Source organism: Pantherophis guttatus, chromosome 5 (genome assembly GCF_059756535.1).
Source record: "Pantherophis guttatus breed Tessera chromosome 5, ASM5975653v1, whole genome shotgun sequence".
Classification (NCBI taxonomy): domain Eukaryota; kingdom Metazoa; phylum Chordata; class Lepidosauria; order Squamata; family Colubridae; genus Pantherophis; species Pantherophis guttatus.
The window spans coordinates 35,109,049-35,128,537 of record NC_142067.1 but is presented as its reverse complement, the minus strand read 5'-3'; the positions used below and the strand labels follow the sequence as shown (position 1 = coordinate 35,128,537).

Genomic DNA, 19,489 nt, shown 5'->3' with positions numbered 1-19,489 from the left:
GCGGGTGCCCCCACAGAGAAGGCTCTCCCCCTGGGGGTCGCCAGTCGACATTGTTTGACCAACGGCACCCTGAGGAGTCCCTCTCTGTGGGAGCGTACTGGCCGGTGGGAAGCTATCGGTAGCAGGAGGCGATCTCGTAAGTTATAGGGATATATTGAACTAGAGCAGTGGTGAAATGTAAAATTTGTTGTTACCGGTTCTGTGGGCATGGCTTGGTGGAAGTGGCTTGGTGGGGGAGTCATGTGATTGGGTGGGTGTGGCCAATTAAAAAAAAACTTTTTAAAGCATTTTTTTACTACCAATTCAGGCGAAAAGGTAGTTAAAACAATGCTTTAAAAAAGAAAAAAAAGGTTCTGAGGATTGCATGGCACAGCTGTGATCGTCGGAACCTTTTTTAAAGCATTTTTTACTACCGATTTTCACTACCGATTTGCCCAAACCGGAGCGAACCGGCAGCATTTCACCCCTGAACTAAAGTCATCAATCATCTTTATGTGTCTGAGATGTGGGTTTCTAGAGGACAGAAGGAAATAGCTTCTTTGCTCAACAAGTAATATACAAATCAGGAGAAACGTTTCAAGTATCATGTTGCCAGTCATCTCCAATACAATGTATTTGAGAATAGTAATCTTTTCATTGACTTTATTATAGTACATTTATTTACTTCATTTGTCACTTTGGTATTCCATCTCAAGCCCCTCTTCTGTGATATGCAAAATTAAACAAAACATCAAAACAACAAAGGAACATAGAAGATTTTAAATCTACATCATAAAATCATGACCTAGTAAATGACAAAAAAAACAAAATCAAAATCAAACAAAAATGAAAGTGAAGATGAAAGTACAAAGAATAGAAGAATAGATCTGCTTTTTAAATCTCATTCCACAGATATTGTTGATTCATTATTTTCACAGTACTCAGTTGCATGTTTGATGAAACTGGATTCTTTGAATGGCATTTTACATTTCTAAACATTCCTCCTAAAAGCTACACTAACAAGATTAGATTGTACAAGATTAAAATGCATCAATTCATATTGGATCCCTTCATTATGCCTCAGTAAGAAGATACAAATATACAACAGTAAAACATACAAATGTTTGATGTCTAAAGGGGCACGTATTGTCCCATTTATTTTCTTTTCAGATATGAGAAATCTTGTGCTTATTGATAACTACATATATTGTTTATCTTTAGGCAAATCCTGAATCTGAGTTTTGAATTTTAAAATGAAACATCTGTTCTAAATTGTGTTAATTTTTCAAGCGCCTACAAGAAACTACCACACCAATCAAGTATGCATGCCAAGACATTACTGATCATTGTAAGAGAGACAGTACATCTTCTCTGAAACATATATTATCAATTGTCATTGTAATGTGGCTGAAACGTTCTACAAAGTTCATTTATCTAAAAAGCTATTAGAAGTTTTGTATAGACAATATGCAATGGAAGTAATTTCATTATTAAGGAAAATACTGTTTTTAATACCAAGACTGAAAGCCTAATTTTAATTTACTGTTGTCTTCATAGTTACACATATTTGGTATTTAAATTAATCATAACTTACATAAGATTCATTTTATAACATCTGCCCACTCTTATAAACAAAGATGTTTTAAGACTACTTTATATACATATTTTAAATGTAGACAGAATAATTAACATTCTTTAGCAAAGTGAGACCTATTATTAAGTTTGTAGTCATGAAGGATGTTATGTATAATTGAGAATATATGAAAAATTGTATAATCCAAATTTATTCATAAACTTATCTTTCCAAAGATTATCGCTTATTATTTTTATATTACAGGAGTTTAGTTATTTACAAGTATTAGACATGCAACAGTATATAGGATATATATATAGGTAGTCCTCAATTTATGATCACAATTGAGATGGGAATTTCCATCATTTCCATCAATTTATGTGGTTGCAAGATGAAATGTCATGTGACCACACTGCTTAGCAACTTCCATCTTGGGAATCTCTATTGCCATTATTAAACAAGAATCATGGTTTGTTAAGCAAGTACCCACCCCAAGCCATTCCAGATTTATTCCTACCCAACCCTGAGCTTTAGTAAGGTAAGGAACTGCCTTCCCTTACCTGCCAATTCAACCCCTCATCTCTGCCCTTTTGGCCACCCTGTACCCAGCCCTCAGTAATACCATCAGGCAACCAAATTCAATCAGTTCTTAACCTTGCAATATTATTCTGTTTATTACTCAAATCAAATGATAATATAATCAGTCTAAAAAAACCCCAATTGTTACATATTTAAATGGAATAAATAATGCCATTTAACCAAATATATTAGCATCTATAACATAAATGGCACCTACACATGGAGTGTACTTTTTAATATAAATAAATATTATGAAAAGAAATGGAAAATATTGCTAGAAGTGGTGCTTGTTGATTTAGATTTAACGACAGAAAAATTCAACGTGACTCTATTGAGTATAAAGAAGATGCTACAAATGCAACATCTTGACACACAACTAGAATTCAAAATAATAATTCTTTTTTATTTTGATTGTGAATGTTTCTTGACAAATTTTATCATTATTTAGATGGAGCTATAGTAAATAGCATCATGTTGGCTTCCCTAATTTATAATCTGAAACACAGTTGGGGGAATGAGAAGCTCTCTGCATGTTGCTGAATTACAATCCCAAGAGTCCTAAGAAACATAGTATGTTGAAAATTATTCTTCTGTGACTAGAGGACCATAAATTCCCCAAGTTGGTCTTAATTATTTATTAGTAACATTCAGAAGCAGTAAATTCAACTTTGGCAATTCTAATTTAGGGAGAAAATGGAACAGAAGATGAAATTACAATGAAATGTTGATATAATAAAAAAAAGTAACATAACGATGCACGTGATGAACAAGCAACATGGTGTTGGAGAAGGCAATGAAAATTAAAATATACCTTGCAAAACATTCTATTCTCTATTACACTCATGTATTTTATTGCATAATAAAAGAAGCTATATTACAGAATTTCAAACTGACATTCATTGCATAATGGAAGTTTCTTGCTGAAGTACAAGGAGGAGGAGGAGGAGGAGGAGGAGGAGGAGGAGGAGGAGGAGGAGGAGGAGGAGGAGAAGAAGAAGAAGAAGAAGAAGAAGAAGAAGAAGAAGAAGAAGAAGAAGAAGAAGAAGAAGAAGAAGAAGAAGAAGAATTATTGAAGTACTTTTAGACAGGACAGGAAAGAAGTACCCATTTATCTATACAAAATCTAAATTTAATTTAATCTGCATGAGATCCCTTCTTCCCCAAAAGTGGGGGAAATCTAATAAAGAATAAAAATTACTCTTTATACATGGATACATTAACATAATATTATTAACATCAATATCAATTGCTGGTATTGCAGAATTCGGGTTTTTTTCCCCCTCTGCTGTCTAGTCTAGCTCATAATCCTGGGAGTTTGTACTACTCCGTTCATTAAATGGTCCCTATACTCACAAGCTCTGCCCCTTCTTTGCTTTTCAATTTTATTTAAACCTTGTACCTTGGCAAAGCAATCCAGGCTGAGCAATTAACAAAACTATTGGATAGATAGCATACTATCTATCCAATTACAATTTTATTATAATAGCACGCCAAAGTACTAATCATATAGTAGCTGGTTTTGTGCATTTGATTATCAACAGCTTTGTGGGTGCAATTCAAACCGTTAATTTTAACCTACAGTATAACCACCTTTTCCGCATACAAAGTGCCCATTACCTCCTGCCTCAAATTTAGTCTGACAACTTCATTGTTAAATTGTTGGAAACTGTGAAAGAAATGGTTATTGAGGATTACACTTATTGTTTTTCTTTTATCTTTTGATTCACTTTTATGTTTTATTGTTTTTGTAAATATCAGGAGTCATTTTTCTTGAATAAGTATATTAACTCATTAAATAAATATATAAATGACAATAATTTTTAATTTGGGATATGTTTAGCCTGGTAATATTAAGGTCACAATTTTTTTCTTCAATATAAAATTAATATGTTACAGGGTGGATTTGATTTAAATCTTTTGATTTAAATCATGATTAAAATCACTAATAAAAAGGCTTGATTTAAATCAACTCAATTTAAATCATAATTTTTAAAGAGCAACTGTCATCTCTGTCCCACAGCGTCTACTCCTCTGATCTGCTGTTGACTCACTGACAGTCCCAATATTGCAGAATATACAGCCTCATGCTACATAACTAAGCAACATTTCATGCTGAATAAACTCAATTATTAATGTATCTTAAATAGAAAAGTATCTTTTGGGAATACTATCCCAAAAGTATTTATTAAAATAAATTTGATAAAAAAAAAAAATCTGATTTAAATTTAAAAAATCCAATTTAAATTTTTAAAAATCCGATGTTTTTTATTTTTTATTCTTTTTTATGTTAGCATAATCTAGATAAATATATTAAAAAGAAACTCAAAATGTTCTTAGATGAGATTTTTACACAATACTGTATGAATATTTTATTCTATCTATAAATAAATTACAAGTTCATTCGATTTTCATGTGTTTTTTTTACTTGTAACAGAAGAAGCTTCACATTCAAGATATATAGGGTAAGAGACCTCAACATATATTTAAGTTTTTAAAAGGAAAGAGCTCAGCCTTAAATATTATGATGTAAAATTATCTGACACATATTTTGTAGCACATATAAATACTGAAGATTTCAGTGTCAATTGTCAGTCAACTATATTAAAACCCTTTGAAAACTTTTTATTGCTGACTTCTGCAGCACTATTGTAATGCAATATCAGAAGTAATCTAAAATGAGCTTGTTTAAAATCCTATATGGTTTGTACAATGCAAATATCTATATTTTATGTAATATTATTCTGCTCAGAAATTGCTTATCCATTAAAAATGCCTTTTTCTAGTAAAAGGAAGAGTTAGAAGGATAAAATGGGCGTTGGTCCTACCTGATACGCCCGTTCTCTCCCGCGGGAGGGAACGGCAGCCAGCGGCAAACAGGTCGTGCGATTCGGGCCACTAAACACCTTATGAAGGGCTGCTAAGCAAAGGCTTGAAATTGCAGCCAAATCATCACCAAAAGCGGGGAGGAGGCGAGCGCGGTGCAGGACAGGGCTACGGAGCGAACTCGTGGGCTCAGCCTGATGAACTGCCAGCCGGCAGCCTGAATCCGCGAACGGCCATCCGGGAAACAGGAGAAATCCTCCACGCCGAAAGGCTCTGCTCGATCGCCCGATAGCTCTTAAAAGAACTGTTGTTTGGGTTGTTTTTTTTTTGTGTGTGTGTGTGTAGAGACAAGCAGGAGACTAAACTGTCCAAGTCAACCGAGTCGATAAACTGGAGAGCAGCAGGAAGGGTGGGGCTTAACGTCATTGCAGACCCGGTCCTGATTGGTCAACTGACGGAGTCTACCCAGCGCTGCCTCCCGTTCCGACCAGGGAGGAGAATAAATATTCTGATTTTAAACATCTAACAAGATGGTTCTATATCTAATTTACTGCCAATGGAATTTACTCAAAAAAAGTCTCAATAAGTATGTTGAACCCTAAATGATGTCACTGTCATTTTAGTATAATCTGAACGTTATCTGGAGCACCAAAGTTTATAAAGCTATTTTCTGAAGCCTTAGTCTAGGCTATTATGATATCATCTAAAAACCTTTTGTACAATTTATTGTGTAATTTAAAAAAATCTGAATTTGGGAACACTGGACTTTATGACTAGTAAAGAGAGTGTTTATGATACTTCCTGTGCTATTTTTTTTTTAAATCAAAGACTCAGACATGTAAAAACAGATGCAGTTTATAAACTTTATTATTCACTTTCTAAAACGAAAGGTCTGTGGTCATTCATACACCATATATAGCTGGTAAAATTATAGCTGGCCAGGTTAGGTTCCAAAGGAATTGAGGTGAGATGTCCAATGTGCATGAACCTCATTCAACACTGACTATTCCAAATGACTGCAGTTCCAATACATTTTCATAATGACCAACAAGGCTTGTCTTGAGCACACTTCACATACAGTACTTCCTGCTACCTTTTCACTGGACTGCTGTCATTTTCTCCAATTTATGGAAGAACCATCTTTCATTTGTAAGAATATTACCTTGTTATGTCTTCTGACCAATTACTCTCCACAACTGAAAAATTCCCAAACATACATTTTGGCTTTTATAACTTTGAGTGGCTTTATATATTCTCTTTTTTCTACATCACCAATGCATAAATACATAACAAAAAGCTATTTCCCACTTGATTATATAATAATAACAACAAATCTCCCTATTCCTTGTGCTTGATATGTGGATAAAAATGTCAAATCCAGACTAAACATCTGGCATACCTGTTTTATTCTCCCATATATGAAAGCCATTGTAGTAAACAAAACTCTGATCCAAGACATCATCCTAAAACATGGTGCATAACAATATGAAACACTCCATGGAACTGGTAGTTCAGTTAAAATGTATAACATAAATATTTTGAAATATTTGGATTTGGGGGAAGAGATTTTCCACTGAGGAACCCAGGAAAGGTCTGAAAGTGAGGAATTTCTTTAATCAAAGATCTTGTGCCCCCTTTGGCAAAATAAAAGATATTTTTGCTGTAGATCAAGGTGAAATAGCTTTGCCATATCAATGCAAAGAATCTTACCATGTGAAAGAGCTGAACTTGCAGAGTTAAAGATAACTTTTAGGTACAAGAACTTTTCTATCATGATCATCTGCTATATAACTAATAGGTAAGTGGAAAGCTAATTTAGTGCAATAATTCCTTTCCATAAGGTCTTGAAGCTTCAGTATCTCCAGACTGATAACACTAAACTCTGCAGCAGAATACATTTCACTTGAATATATAGCCTTTGGCTACTATCCCAAAGTGTAAAGTGTTCAGAAGCAAGCAGATAATCCATCAGAGTAAGCACAGAAGCAATTTTGTTTCATTTCTTTTGCAGACCTATAAATCCAGGAAGAATTATATCTAGTGTTATGAAATTAGATGTGATTCTCCTACAATCATATTATCAGAATGAAATTTACATAATTCAAAATACTTCAGTAAACATTTCACATTATAAAATAAATGAATATAAACACATTTAATTGTTGATTGTGGTGTTTTTTAAATAATTTGTCTTAATTTAATCAGTTATTTTTGTCAAAAAATATAGAGAGTTTTCACAATTAAAAAAAGCATACAAATTGTGATTTTACAGAACAAAATCAGAAAACATTTAGGTTTAGGTTTAGGTTTAGGTTTATTAAATTTGTATACCGCCCTTCTCTCGAAGGACTCAGGGCGGTGAACAGCCAAAATTAAAATACATAATACATTTCATCAGAAAACATTTCAATCTTCCTATGATACTGATAATTTCAATGATTTCCAGTTTCTAGTTTTCTTCAGCTTTGGTCATCATTGTGTGGCTAGAAAAAATTAATAGTTTAATTAAACTGTCCATCAAAGAAGAATAGAATGTGGGAACTAAGGAAGTTAATCCAGTGTGACTAAATGGTTTATCGAGTGGTATTTAAATTATAAATAAGGGATTAACTGATTATCTATCTATCTATCTATCTATCTATCTATCTATCTATCTATCTATCTATCTATCTATCTATCTATCTATCTATCTATTATATGGCATATCATACATTAACCAGCTATATTCACTAGCAATATAAATTAACATTTCTTAACGTAATCCTTTTTGCATATTTTCCTATACATTTCTCCTTATGTTTTATACAGACTTTTCCTTAATTGGTTTTGGAATTGTAAATTGCAAATACAACTGCATTCTGGTTCATAAATTGGAAAGAATTAACTATGTAAATTTAGATTGTTTAAATTAAATTGAAATGAAATAAGTCACCTTTCACATTAATGTGCAAAAAGAAACTCATCTATTCACTCTTCAACAATTAATGAAGGAATGATTTAAACATCAAATTTATCAACATCTGTATATATCAGCATGGTCTCTATCACTCTTATTCCCACTGGGCATTCCTGATTTCTCTTTGTTATCCAAAGGTTTATTGCCTTGCTTAACTCTTTTTCTACTTGAAAAAAAAATCATCCCTTAGATAGGTGACTTCTATTGATCTAGGTCCCCATATTACCAAACTACTAGCTTTCTTCTGAAACTCTGATAAATATTCTTTTGGTTAAAAGATGTTTGGTTAAAAAGTTTCTCTCTCCCAGGAGAATCTAGGCAGCAGCAGAGAGCACAGGAAACAGCATTGTAGGGAGATCAGATGCTGGATAAGAAAATAAATATGAAAGTAACAAAAAAAAGGAGGTGAAAAATCAGAAATGGCATTTAAAAAAAAAACAGCTGTGGGAGGAAGACTAAAAAACATTGTGGGAAAGGGGAGAGAGAAGAAAATATGTTACCTGTCATGTGAAAAGAGATGAGGTTATTTTTGATATTTGGTGATAGGTTCTGCCTTTCGCAATAGTTAATTATTAATAGGATTCAGGATACATTTTCAAATGCGTTGCAGCTCAGTGTCGTAAGTCTTAGACTGACATGATGTCTAAATAAGATATGGCTAGTATCTACCAAATCCTTATTTAAAATCACACTTAAAGGTTATTGCTAATAAACAGGTACACATCACAGAAGAAGCCCTAAATTTATTTATTTGTTTTGCTTTGACCAATATTAGAATACATAGCAAGTAGTTTTTTGTGATCTACGTTAATATATCATGGGTACAGTTCATCCAAGCAACTGTCCTCTCCTTTTAAATTTTTATTTCAGCCAGGCTTCCTTTGGCTACTTAGTCTATTTTGAGATATGCATTGGCAGCAGTGATGGCTAATTCTTGTTACACTCTGGTTCTCCAGTGGATAGTTGATTTTTCTTTCTTTCTGCAGGAAAATTGCTCCTACGTGGACTGAAAATAGCATTAAAAAATGAGGAGGACAAACAAACTATAAAACTAGTAAAGGCAAACTCAGCAGATGCCATTCCAGGGATAATTACCTGCATAAAGCAAAGATTAGAGAGTTTTTTTCTTTCTCACCATGATAATATTTCTATGAAGTGCCTCTCAACTGAATGTATGCTAAAACTGTAATCTTAACCTTCATGAAGCACCTGAAGCAATGATTGACTTCAGCTTCCAAAGGGAGAAATTACTATTGTAGCATGACTGAAGAAGGCCTTTCAAACAATCCTACCTGTCAAAGCTTTCTTTGGAAGCTAACAGGAAGTACTGCGAAATATAGTTTAGAAAATGGAAAGTGTAAATTAATTAGCAATGTTCTTTAAACATTAAGGCTACAGCAAAAATTAGTCAAGGCACAATGTTTTGAGTGCATATGATCAGATAAGGCATTAGGGTATACTTAATTTCCAGAAAACAAAAAGATTGTGCGAGGCCCACTAAGAATTCATATAAGACAGTACTAAACCGAGAGGGAGAGGGGGAGGGGGAGGGACACACACACAGAGAGAGAGAGATTAGGTTGTTTATTTACTTTAAAACCACCCTTATACCTATCATAAGTTATGTTTATGTTTCATGATCAAAAATGTTACAGAAAAAAAAATCCAGTTTTTATTTTCTGTTGACTGCCTGCGAGTCACACTATTTAGTAATTGCAATTGCCCATTTATTGTAACCTATTACCAGTTGAGCTTAAGTAAAGCTAATACAAATTCAAAATTATTCTTCATGTCAAACAACAACAAAAATCCTTAATCATTTTTAGTTCAATAAACTCTTGCAAAGTTCAGGAAAAAAGAGACAAGATCAAAAGAAAATATTATGGAGTAGAAATACTGTATATTCCAAAGACAGTAAGCAACATTATGGTTTCCAAATGTATTTAATAAAGAATCTCTGAATATTACATATTCCAGAATACACTATGTTCAGGCACAACATCTTTGATTAAAATTATATGATTGACCATGTCATTGTCATGAATCTAGGCAAAAATAATGGTCCATCAGTATACAAGTGTGTACCATCATTAATGAGAACAAGTTGGCTTGTTGTAAGAAATGGAAACATGGTTCAGAAGACCATCTCAGATCCTTGACAGGTCAACTAATCCATGGTTTAAAACTGTTTTGCTTTGTAAAAGTTGTGTTGTTTTAAACAAATTAGCTTCTATCAGACTACAAGTTTCTCAGGGTATTTGCAAGGTACATAATTACTAACTTTATACATATAGTTTTTCCCTTAATTCAATGAAATTGTTAAAGCCATAGATCATAATTTCATTATAGCCAATTACAAACATATTAAATTTATTAACCCAAATATGCCCCCCCCCATGTCACTTCAGACATCCTTTGGACTCTACCAGTATCAGGGGACTCTACAAATTTAGTCTTCTTGATATTGCATCACAAACAATTGGCTAAGTCAACTCATTCTATGTCTGGACACAGTACTGCAATTCTTTCCTTCCCAAGCTGGACATTGTCAGTGTAGACAATGGGCATTGTGATACAGATTTAGCATGACATATCCATGACATGAATGAACAGCAACAGTGATAATGCCAATACTTAGTGCGTGCCAACTTTCACAGGAAATCTATCAGAAAGTCTAGAATCAACAATGACTTGATGGCACATAATAGTCAATATGAAAATAATTTTACCATTTTAAAAATATCCTTTCTTACTCTGTTGAAAAAAATATCAAAGAGTTTTTTTGGGTAATTTCCTAATAAAGTATTTTTTTTATACCTGCTCTGTTGTTTACTGAAAGTTTCTAGTGAAAATGCTGACAGAAAAGTACTGCCAGGGTCAATCAAGATAATCTCTAATGCTATATAAGAAATGGAGGAATCCTCTGCCAAACTATTTAAAGAATCACTGTTCAACAAGCTACTTAGAATTGCTAAGGATTCGATTGATTTGTTTTTCCCCAGTATCAGTGAATATTTTGCAGACACCAAGTGCAACAAATAGAGTGGATATGGTTATTGCCAACTTGTAATTCTACAGCAAAATCAGGATATTTAAGATGACTGTACATTACAGGTATATATTTCTAAACTGTTTCCCTAGTACTCTGGTTTAATGCTTCATTCCTACTGTCTTAAATGTCTGCACAAATTTAGAAAATAAAAGATGAATATTCAACTTCAAATTAATCCATGTGTTTGTAGTATTTTAGATGCAATATATTTAGTGTGGAAATTTTTTCTAATTTTTCTAATATCCAAAGTTCTCGTAATCATTATTCTTGTGAAAACAGCCTAATGTGCATATTTTTCTGTTTATTTAGAATAATTTTGAGAATTTAATGTAACAGAATACAAGTTAATATATACCATATTTTCCGGCGTATAAAACGACTGGGCTTATAAGACAACCCCCGACTTTTCCTGTTAAAATATAGGGTTTGGGCTATACTCACCGTATAAGACTACCCCTCCAACGCACACCAAATAAAAATTAAAAAACATCAACTGGCTCACCCACAATGTAAAAGCACCTGTGCTAGACCCAAAATGGCCCCTGCAACAAGCAGGAACCTCACACAGCCACAAAAAGCCCAAAAACCCAACTTTCACACTTTACACACACAAAATTCCACATACAGCTTTGTGAGATTTTGTGTGTTTGTGTAGTTAGAGTGAAACACTACAGAAACACACTAAATCTCAGAAAGTTGCACAAATAGTATTTTATTTTATTTTATTTTTATATGAAAGCTAAATTTAAAACTTCATAAACTTTAAATGGCTAGTCTAAAAAAGAACTAAAAAAACCCCAATTAACTATTTTCCTTAAAGCTCCCAAAGGGGAAAAAAACTTACCCAATAGAACAGGGGTCTCCAACCTTGGCAACTTTAAGACTTGTAGACTTCAACTCCCAGAATTCCTCAGCCACCTTTGCTTTGCTGGCTGAGGAATTCTGGGAGTTGAAGTCCACAACTCCCTGCCTGCTTGATTGCAGGCAGGGAGTTGCTTGCTGATGGAATGGATTCAGGCAAGCAAAGCAAGGCAAGCGTTGCGACTAGCAGCTAAGGTAAGCAAGCTGGAAGGGGAAAACTTTTTTCTTTTTACATGGCTCTGGCGATCCAAGCTGAGTTGCCTGATTAGCAGGCAACTCAGCTAGGATCGTCAGAGCTTGGATCGCCAGAGCCATGTAAAAGAAAAAAAGTTTTTTTTCCTTTTAAATGGCTCTGGAGATCCCAACTGAATTGCCTGATTAGCAGGCAACTCAGCTGGGATGGTCAGAGCTTGGCTCGTCAGAGCCATTTAAGGCTCGTTAGAGCCTTTCAGGCTGGTCTGCCTGGTTACAGGAGAACGACACCCGGCGTATAAGACGACCCCCGACTTTTGAGAAGATTTTCATGTGTTAAAAAGTCGTCTTATACACCAGAAAATACGGTAACAGAATTATAAATAAACTCAAAGCAAATATTAAAAGCAAAACCACCTTTTTCTGTAATTCACCAAATACTTAACATTTCCATTCATTCTTCAGTGAATGATGAATACAAGTAAGTGAGGGTGTAGTTTTAATTATCAATTGAAGGACTAAAACCTATTTTCTATGTCAAGTCATGTTATATATGTCATATGAATTGGTGCTATCTAGCTTGTTGCGGGCATCCATGAAAGTTTGATGTCAAATAAATAATGTTATTGCTAGTCACATGTTAACCTCAGTAAAGTGAGATAACAGAAGAAGCAAAGGTGTGTTTGAGGGAGAGTTAAGCAACATTATAAATGAATATGTGTACTGAAAAAGTTTGTTCACCTAGGTAACATAAATGTATGGTAGAGAAATGAAAGAGGTAAATTTCATTCTAAACGACTAGACTACATCTGTTCCTCTTTCTCTTAGTTTTCAGGCACAGCGTAGTTATTTTTCTTGCCTCCATCCATTTGATAATTAATTAATTAAATTAATTAATTAATGCTTTCATATTCAGGTTCAGTAAGATAAAAAAAATGATAGACTAGGTCAGTAGCCTTAATCATACCTGTGCCTCATGTAGCATTCCTAGTTCATAAAGTAAGTACTGGTCGATTTGGGCACACTGTAATAAGTGGGCCATAATTACAGTAAATGCTGAGTTTTAGCCAAAGGACGTTTGTGCCATTTTATGCAACATAAGATTGCTATTTAGAGATTATCTTGCAAGCCAACATACCCATACCTTATCCAAATAGAAAGTATAAGCAGTATATAGATACACTATACAGAATGGTCGATCAAGTGTTTTGGAATAAATTCTTACATCTGACTAGGTTTGAATGCAACAAAGTTCTGCTTTATGAAATAGAAGCAGATTTACCTGACATTGCATCAAAATATTCTTCCAAAGAATCAGACTTGCTTTTACCTGATGAAATAGGCATATGTATCCTGTGTAATGAAGCTTTGCAATAAAGAGTGAATTAAAATTTTCATGAAAAGTAGGTATTTTATTATTTCAGAATATTATTTCTTCCACAGTACATTTATTTCCTATTATCTGTATTTCCATATTTATCACTTCAGATCAACTTCAGAGTATGGCTAAAATCAGAAAAATAAAACCTATGTAAGTCATAAAAACATTTATGAATCATATAATAATCAAATAATTATATTTCTTGTTATAACTACTTGAGTAGTTAGGTCCAGAAAAAGAAAAATTAAAAAAAAAACTTTCAGTATAATTCTTGACCATTGCTTAATTAATCTGCATTGGGCAAACCTGTCTTTCTGATAAGATATGAGGCAATTCTGCCATTTAAAAAGCTTTAAGTCAAAGTCAAGTGAAAGTTAAAATGATATGCCTCCCTCTTTTCCCCCTCCATTTATAAGACTAATAAAATCAATCAGCATTACAAGTTTTAATTCAAGTTTAATGTGCTATATTAAGTCGAGAAAAAGGAAAGGGCTTCACAGTTGATATAAGAACTTCATCTGCCACATTCTCCAGTTCTTTTCCTCTTTCACATTTTTTTAATAACACAGAAATCAAATTATTCAGCAGATACATTTCACCTATGGTCCTTGAAAAGTAAAAAGCCACCTTAAAGCTGCAGCTGTGTTCTGTGATATTTAATATAAATTTCAAGGATTAAAAGCAAATAATAAGTTAAGCTACATATGACCTGTTAAAGCAATTGTGTCAAACCGGCGGCACATGGGCCGGATGTGCCACATCAAGGCCACGCCCACCCCAGCTCTGCAAAGAGAAAAAACGTTGTGATACATCACATGATGACATGACATGGCGAGTTTGACACCCGCATGTTAAGATATCATTTCAGAGATATTTTCTTACTTAAACCAAAAACACAGAATGACTATAGCAGGCTAGCTAAATAAATAAACAAACAAATAAGCAAACAAGTAGTAGGAGCAGGAATCACTTGAGACTCCCTGCCAGCTTCCATTGACTTTCTTGTGGGAAAATGTCAGTAAGTGTTGGAAATCTTTCTTTCTTTGCTCCCTTCCTCCCTAGATCTCCTGCTAGTTTCCCCTTCTGGTTAGCTTGTGAGAAGTTTGCAGGAAGAAAGACAGTGGGGAAGCCAGCAAGAAGTTACAAGTCCAAGGCCGGCAGCGCCGCCTCCCTCACCGGAATGACTCTGAGGGAAATCCCATGTTGCGCAGCCTTCACAATCCAAAGAACAGCAATTTTAAAGCGAAAAGCCCCAAAAAAGCACCAATTTAAAAGCGAAAAGCCTAAAAAACACCATAGCTATTGGCACTCAAGTCTGTCACGATTGACTGAGTGAAAAAGACGGCTGGGATAGCGAGGAGGTGAGCGTGACCAGCTTCAGAGGGAAATGATTGGCACTCAGTCGAACGAATAGGAGTGAGGATAACCAGACGTAGGAAAATGCATCATTTTGTATGAGCTTCAGAATAAGTCTATCGGTAATAAATTGCTACACTGCATTGAGATGGATATGTGACTTACTGTGTAAGTAGGGCAAGAATGTTTTCTGTTTTTTTTTAATTTGATATACAGTCAGGTCCAGAAATATTGGGACATTGACACAATTCTAACATCTTTGGCTCTATACACCACCACAATGGAGTTGGAATGAAACAAACACAATGTGCATTTACTGCAGACTGTCAGCTTTAATTTGAGGGTATGTACATCCAACTCAGGTGAACGGTGTAGGACTTACAGCAGTTTGCATATGTGCCTCCCACTTGTTAAGGGACCAAAAGTAATGGGACAGAATAATAATAATAAATCAAACTTTCCCTTCTTAATACTTGGTTGCAAATCCTTTGCAGTCAATCACAGCCTGAAGTCTGGAATGCATAGACATCACCAGACGCTGGGTTTCATCCCTGGTGATGCTCTGCCAGGCCTCTACTGCAACTGTCTTCTGTTCCTGCTTGTTCTTGGGGCATTTTCCCTTCAGTTTTGTCTTCAGCAAGTGAAATGCATGCTCAATGGGATTCAGGTCAGGTGATTGACTTGGCCATTGCATAATATCCCACTTCTGTCCCTTCAAAAACTCTTTGGTTCCTTTTGCAGTATGCTTTGGGTCACTGTCCATCTGCACTGTGAAGCGCCGTCCAATGAGTTCTGCAGCATTTGGCTGAATGTGAGCAGATAATATTGCCCGAAACACTTCAGAATTCATCCTGCTACTTTTGTCAGCAGTCAATTCAATAAATACAAGAGAACCAGTTCCATTGGCAGCCATACATGCCCACGCCATGACACTACCACCACCATGCTTCACTGATGAGGTGGTATGCTTAGGATCATGAGCAATTCCTTTCTGATCTTGGTCTCATCTGTCCATAGGATCTTGTTCCAGAACTGTGAAGGCTTTGTTAGATGTTGTTTGGCAAACTCTAATCTGGCCTTCCTGTTTTTGAGGCTCACCAATGGTTTACATCTTGTGGTGAACCCTCTGTATTCACTCTGGTGAAGTCTTCTCTTGATTGTTGACTTCGACACACATACACCTACCTCCTGGAGAGTGTTCTTGATCTGGCCAACTGTTGTGAAGGGTGTTTTCTTCACCAGGGAAAGAATTCTTCGGTCATCCACCACACTTGTTTTCCGTGGTCTCCCAGGTCTTTTGGTGTTGCTGAGCTCACCGGTGCATTCCTTCTTTTTGAGAATGTTTCCAACAGTTGTTCTGGCCATGCCTAATGTTCTTGCTATCTCTCTGATGGGTTTGTTTTGTTTCTTCAGCCTAATGATGGCTTGCTTAGTGACAGCTCTTTGGATCTCATCTTGAGAGTTGACAGCAACAGATTCCAAATGCAAATAGCACACTTGAAATGAACTCTGGGCCTTTTATCTGCACATTGTAATTGGGGTAATGAGGGAATATCACACACCTGGCCATGGAACAGCTGAGAAGCCAATTGTCCCATTACTTTTGGTCCCTTAACAAGTGGAAGGCACATATACAAACTGCTGTAAGTCCTACACCGTTCACCTGAGTTGGATGTACTTACCCTCAAATTAAAGCTGACAGTCTGCAGTTAACGCACATTGTGTTTGTTTAATTCCAACTCCATTGTGGTGGTGTATAGAGCCAAAGATGTTAGAATTGTGTCGATGTCCCAATATTTCTGGACCTGACTGTATATGCCACCCTTCTCCGGAGACTCAGGGCGGCTTACAATGCGTTAAGCATAGCCTTCATACTGTTTGTATATTAATACAAAGTCAGCTTATTGCCCCCACAAACTGGATCCTCATTTTACCTACCTTAGAAAGGATGGAAAGCTGAGTCAACCTTGAGCCTGGTGAGATTCGAACTTACAGTAATTGCAGACAGCTGGTGTTAATCATAATGCTTTTAGTCTGCTGAGCCACCAGGCCCTTTCAATCCTATTTTCTGCTTTTACATCTCCCCCAAAGGAATCTGATCTCAACTCAAAATTATTCTGAAGATGATGATTTCCAGTAGAGATGATGGTTGGCCCCATAGGTCATAGGTACTTTCCTCCATAATTTTACCGGCTAGATATCCAGGAGAGTTGATATATATCTTTCTGACATATGTGGCATGGTGTAGCCACTTTCTGCTTATGTTCTTTGTGAGAGAAAATAACTGATACAGTGCTACATCATATAAGAGACAGCTGCTACTGTAGTACTTCACTAGTTGCAACTGTCCAAACTTTATTTGAACTCCTAGAATGGCTTGTCTACATTTTCTGCAGGATACAAGAAATCTACCTATCCTGAATGTTCACCACTACAAAGCAGAATTTATTATTATACTAGAAGCAGAATTTATTATACATAAAATATAAAAATATTTAGGCAAGAAAAAAGCTTGAAAATATCCTTTCAATTAAGTCAATGGGTGATGTTTCTTGCAATCTGTAACCATATAGCTATAATGATCCCCAATAGAATGATTGTGCAATGACTGAGCTCTTGCAATGAATGAACTCTACTTGGTACATCTGATTGACTGATAGAACAATTACCCCACCAACTCTCATTTCTACTCTAGAGTGTTGGGTAACTCATTCAAAATATTTGCAATTTATTTGTACATTAAGAGCTTGATTGAAAAATATAGTGCCTATTACAGTAAAAATACTTCTGTTCAGAAATGTTTGAGGAGTAATTGCAAAAACTATCTGTGCATTATTGTTTTGATCTATGCATAATTTATGTGCCTCAAATTAATCATGAAAATTTTGTTCAATTAATATGAAAGCAGCTACACTAAGTATGTTTATGACTAGATCCAATGCTATGTTGATGCCATACTCTGATTTATAAGATGTTATGTAAAACATTTGTGTCTATATGGCCATGTCCTCAAGGACATGGTTTTTGTATTCACAGAGTCCAATAATTCTAATTAACCACTTCGATTTTGTCTAGCTCAACAGGGGCCTGGAAATTAAAATATAACTGTTCATTGATCTCAGAGAATATAAGAACAGAATGGGTCTCGTATGGTTTGATATCAAGTCCACATGCACATTAATTCATATACTTAGTAGTGTAAGAGTAGTTCATTTTCAATTTCAATTATCCCAATTATAAATAGCATTTTCCCCTTTGTTTTATATACCATTCCTTAAATGTAGAGTGCTACAAGTCCTACAATGTCCTACCATTTACTTTATTTACAGCTCACAATTATCACTGAATGCTATTTATAATGTATTTTACACACTTGACCAAATGGTATTAACCTCAAAGTACTAAATCTGTACTGTAACAGATCCATCCTTGTAGGGTTCTACAGCAATGTTTATTCTTTTCCCTCTTCACCACTCCTTTAAGTGTGAAAAAACAGGCATGGAAGGGGTTCCAGAATGTTCTTTACAGTTTGAAGTAAAACAGAATAACAAAACACCAAAGCTTGTTCTTTATGTTCTTTCTTAGAGTAAACAAAATCAAAAGTAGGCTTGTTTTGAATTTCTTTCTCATGCTTTCCACTTTCTCAGGACTTTGTAATCTTTTATGAAAATTCCCCCTAAGAGTTTGCTCATACTTCCCATTCCCGATACCAAGTCTTTTTTTTTTTTTTTAATTTGATTTATATGCCGCCCTTCTCCGGAGACTCAGGGCGGCTTACAATGCGTTAAGCAATAGCCTTCATACTTTTGTATATTTATACAAAGTCAGCTTATTGCCCCCACAAACTGGGTCCTCATTTCACCTACCTTAGAAAGGATGGAAGGCTGAGTCAACCTTGAGCCTTGGAGAGATTCAAACCAGCAGTAAATTGCAGGCAGCTGTGTTAATAACAGGGTGCTTAGACCACTGTATCAGCAAGGCTCTGGTCTTCAAATTCTCTCACAGAAATATTGGGTACTCTATTATGCTGTGCTATGTTTGAAAGTCTTTAGGAATAATTTTCAGCTAATACAGCAGCAACCTAACAATGTACTCCTTTGTTGAAACTATATGAGCATATTTTGGATAAAAAAGCATATGTATGCCACAATTTCACTTTTTCCTTTATTCCTTCAAACTTTGTTCAGGTTTGAGTTTCTCTTGCTCTTTGTTGATTTCAATGGCACAATAGAACAAATTGTTACAGCACACAATCAAACTGAATCAAGGAAGCATACAGAATAAAATATTTTAGAGATTAGTTATTAAAGAGCAACACATACCTCCTTGCAAGAAGAAACATGAAGATTCCAATACTTTGGCACAATTATGTCTGATACAGTAGTTTAGTAAAACATACAGTATGTTTTTTTGGGGGGAAAGTGCCAATCTAAAAATTAAACTACCATAAATAGGTTGATATTTGTTTAACTGTTACCTATTGAAATGTTCCCTTCTCTTAAAGGTTACCTAATGTAAATAAATATTTGAAAGTATTTTAAAAACTATATTAAGTAAGTATGTAAATGCCTGTTGGATGTGAGGGTTAATGTGCTGGCAAAAAACCAGGAGTCTGTGAGTTCTAGCCTCCCTTTGGCATAAAAACCACCTGGTGACTTTCGATCAGTCTCCCTCCCTCTCTCCCTCTCTCTCTCACCCACCTCACAAGATTATTATGGGGAAAGTAGGAAGCAGGAG

At 35.1% G+C, this 19,489-nt stretch overlaps 1 protein-coding gene and 1 long non-coding RNA gene across 3 annotated transcripts in view; one reads left to right on the top strand and one right to left on the bottom strand.

The window, feature by feature from the left end:
- The window catches only part of ALCAM (activated leukocyte cell adhesion molecule), a 128,137-nt gene that overhangs the window by 70,947 nt on the left and 37,701 nt on the right, over positions 1–19,489 (bottom strand). The window lies entirely within an intron of this gene.
- On the top strand, positions 10,961–14,548 carry LOC132710325 (uncharacterized). The gene is made up of 3 exons (XR_009621034.2): positions 10,961–11,024; positions 13,504–13,546; positions 14,459–14,548. It is a non-coding gene; the product is annotated as an uncharacterized LOC132710325 (long non-coding RNA).